A 4,452-nucleotide genomic window follows, 5' to 3' on the forward strand; every position below is an offset into this window, starting at 1 on the left:
TTTCCATCCCTCCTCCAGAGCACTGGGATTGGAAGGGACCTTGGGGAAGGATGACAGTCACTGACCAGCTACACAGTCAGTAATGAGTAGTCCTTCCCCCTCCCTCTCCTTACTCTAGTTTCTGTTTCCCTGCAGGCAAGCCCAGCTTGAGCTTCGAAACGTTTCAACTTGCCTCACTTTGGTTTTGCTGTTTCAACGTCGAAACAAAACTGCTGGCAACATTTTTGCACAGCCCTAGAAACTATAGCCACCCCACAATTTGTCTGAACCCTCTCATAGCCATCCTTCCCAGTGCAAAAGTCAAAAGTAAATTTTAATTGCAATGGCAAGTTGGCAACTCTCACTGATGGCTGCAGCATTATTTACAGGCAGTCCTTTATACAGTATGTTACTGTGAAAACTGAGCTTTGCATTCGAAATAGTAAACATGAGCATGATTTCATAGCATGTCACATGCCAGTAGGTTGGGGGTCAACAACATGATGGAGTGAAGCAGCAAAGTTGAGGTATCTATATCTTTCTTTAATTTTTTTTGTTTGTTTCCCTCCAGAAGTTTGCATTTGTTGGTGGTTGTTGTTGTTGTTGTTCTTTCTTATTAGGTTTTTTTTTCTATTTTTTCCTGTGAATAAATGTTGCACTAGTGAGTTGCCATAGATTAAATTAAACCAATCTGTTTACAAACAGTATATATTGGAGGTGCACTGGTCCAATACTGGATCACTATCAATATAACGAAAACTGGCTGTATCAGATATTGGCCTGATGGGGCTGATAATTTGGCCGATTTTAAATGCCTGTGCTGCTGCAGTGTGGCACTTGCTGCAGTGAGGAGCACAGTCAGCAGCATAAAGAGCTGCCTCCAGCTGGTAAGTCTGGTGTGGTGGAAGGGGAGGGCAGGGGCATGAGGTTCAGGTGCAGATCAATGGTCCCCACAGTGAGATGGGACAGGTGCTGCCCAGGTGGAGTGGGGGGCAGCGCTGGGGTGCATGGGTGGGGGGGAAGTGTCTCAGGTGGCTCCCACTGATGCTTGCACCCTGAGAGGGTATGGGGGATGGGGGGGATGTGCCCCCTGGATCTGCACAGGGTGCAGTGGGGTGGGCTGTAGCCAGGGCTGCATGGGGCTCTTTTCAGTGGGGGCTGGGCTTGGAGCACCCACTGGTGGTGCTGGGAAGATGCTGCATCCACCCTGAAGTCCACCTCTGTTCTGGTCTCAGTGCTGCCACCGCCAACCACCTGGCGCAGCCTCAGCTCGATGCCCTGCCTCCACCCACATTCCAGGAAGAGCTAGGGCTGTGCCAGGAAGCTGGTGCTGGTGGTGCTGGAAGCAGAGCAGTGGGAATTTGGGATGGATGCAGAATCCTCCCAGTGCTGCCAACACCCTCTCCAAGCCCAGCCCCCACCAAGAAGAGCCCTGTGCAGCCTCATCTTCAGTCTGCCCCACCCTGTGCAGATCTGGGGGGCACATGGCCCCCCTCCCATGCCCTCCTAGGATGCAAGCAGCAGTGGTAGCTGCCTGCCCCTGCCCCCTTGCTCACTGCAGGGAGCACTGATCTGCACCCCCATGCCCGTTCCTTCCCCCTTCCCTTTCCACCACACCAGATTTACCAGCTGGAGGCAGCAAAATTGGATTGGTATCAGCTGATACGCCTCCTTAAATATCAGCTATCAGTATCGTCCTCAAATCTCTATCGGTGCACCCCTAGTGCATATTTTTCTTCTCTTTAAATACCCACTTTATCAGATAACAATATGCATTTTACCCGTGTTAAAGAAAGAATAAATGTTTGGCCAGAAGATGTATAGTGCAGTCTCCCAAACTTTCAACCTAGCCCTCCCTCCTGCACCAGGAAGAGGCTGGCACCACCCTTGCTTGAGGGGGAAACAGGATATGACTATGCCAGGCAAGATAACAGCCCACTGTCTGGATCCAGCCCACTGAGGGACTTTGTCCAGCCCATGGTGGGATCCTTTGGTCCCACCTGGCCCAATTGTGAGGGACAGATGGGGTGTAGTATGTGGCTGGCCATGGTACCCCATACATGCAGTGGGGCTGGGGCAGCATGGTGGCTGGACTCCATTTCCTAGCAGCCTCAGTGATGGCTCCTTTCAGCTGCTGGACCTAGCCCCACTGCCCAGGCACTCTAGCCCATCTGCCCAGCATCCACTGCTAGGGATGGGACCCACATGGGCAGGGTGCATGGCCAAGTGTCTGGGATGGGGCCATGGGCTGGTGGGGAACAGTATGCGGGACAAGATGGGTGGATAGGGCTGGGGAGACCCTGGGATCTTGGGGCAGTGACAGCATGGGGCCAGGGCCAGAGCAGAGCCACGATCTGCTGCCATATGACCCTGTGATGGGCAGAGCCCTGTTCCTGCAGGCAGGGACATGTGGGGAGTGCATCATGGCTTTGCCCTGGCCCCAGCCCCGCACTGTCACTGCCCCACGATCCTGTGGTTTCCATAGATACCAGCTGAGAGTTGCACCAGCAGGGCATGCAGGTAGGTGGGGAACTGCATCCGGGGGTTGGATCTTGTGGAGGTGGCATTATGGAGCTGGGTCACAGTCATGATCCACTTCCTGCAAGCCCCTGCCTGTAGGACATATGCTCCCCACAGGGGCAGGCGGGCAGCGGATTACAGTTCTGCCATGGACCCTGGTCTTGCACTGCCACTGTCTCATGACCCTGCCCTGTGATCCTGGCCTTGTCTGCCTGTCCCACTCCTGACCACCACTTCCAGTCCACCTGCAACCTCATCCTACACGGCTAGTTTTGGTGAGCTGTCAGGTGGGGAAGGGTTTTGGCCCAGCCCATGGCAGCTCAGCAGAACTCCCTATGTAGTTCATGGGCCCAAATAATTGACCACCCTGGTCTACACACTACTATTCCATTTGAAAAAAGAGGAGAACTTGGTGCCTTCACAGGTGAAGTACAATTCATCCCCAGTCCAGGTTTTATTTGCTGGAAACAGCAGAGATTTAAGTTATAGATGCCTTGGTGGCAAAGCAGAACATAGGCAAATCATCATGGGCTAACTTTCAGCATCTGACTGCCCCAGGATTATAAAATTGAGACTGATACAAATTGATAGTATTGCATGGAATATGTTATTTAGGGTCAATCACACTGTGGGTATGTCTAAATCTCACCCAGCATGTGTCAACATGGACAGTTTTGAGCAAGCCACACCCATCTACTTCTGCTCATATGCCAGGCCTAGAAATTATCACTTCATGATCTCCATCATGTCTGAGTGCAGCTCCTGGAGATATCCTCAGAGAAGCTTCATCAGCGCACTTCTAGATCTGGATTGTTTGGGTGAGAGTGGATGGCCAGGGTGTGGAGTAGGGGTGGAGCATCTCTGTCAGGACATGCCTGAACCATACTGCTAGCGTACTCTATAGTCAGATGTTCCCACATAGCTTGTGACTTGATGGGTACACAACTCAATGTAAGGAGCTAGCCATGTGTTTTCAATGCCAGCAACACTTATACCTGCAAACAACATAAATCTAAGTGCTGTGGAATAGAATGAGATTGGCTGTGGGAACAGAGGGGAGGGAAGGGAAGTTTCTTTGCCACTGTTTGCATCACTGGCATCTAGTTACAGTTGCAGAACAAAGCCCAGATGCTATTATTCCTATTAATAATAGGAATTATTATTATATTCCTGGGAAGGAGAGGATCCAGGCACACGTGTGTCCCGCACGCACGTGTGCCCCTTTAACTAACTAATTTACTGACCCGAGGCGGAGGAGGAAGCAGTAGCGCCGGCAGCAGAGGAAACAGCAGCGGGGGCAGCAACAGCTGATCCCCCGAAGGTAAGAGGGGCGGAGGGACCCAGCACAGCTGAGCCGGATCCGGAGGGGAAGCCCCCCGGGTCCCATAAAGCTGAGCTGGTAGGGAGCTGTGCTCCTGAGCTGCGCAGCACGAACAGAGAATGCAGACAGGCGTGCTCTGTGAGAGAGTTCCGGCGTTTGCGCAGGCGTTCGCGCCGGCGGGCGGGCAGGAAGGGTCAGGAGAGAGCCCATGGGGGAGCTGATGTCCCCCTACTTCCTGGCCTGTGGGGGATCCCCAGCAGGGCCGGGGGGGCAGAGATTGGGGGCCCCCACACCTGTCTGGCAGGTGCCTGTCTTAGGGATCTGGAGGCACAGGTGAGGGAGCTCCGGGAGGAGGTTAGCAGGCTGAGGGGTATCAGGGAGGCGGAGGATGAAATTGACGGCTATTTCCTTTCCCTGCAGGACCAGGCACCTAAGGAAGAAGCAGCCCGGGGAATGCCCTCCACAGCAGAGTGGCAGATGGTCACATCCAGAACCGGAGCTGCTCGCAGCGAACAGGTACCAGTTCCTCCAGTCTGACTGGAGAACAGGTACGAGGCCCTGGCGACCCTGCAGGAGATGGAAGGGGAGGAGGAAACCCTTGGGCAGGAAGAAACACCACATTCTTCACGCTC

This window comes from Alligator sinensis, unplaced genomic scaffold (assembly GCF_000455745.1).
Source record: "Alligator sinensis unplaced genomic scaffold, ASM45574v1 scaffold386_1, whole genome shotgun sequence".
NCBI classification, from domain to species: Eukaryota; Metazoa; Chordata; order Crocodylia; family Alligatoridae; genus Alligator; species Alligator sinensis.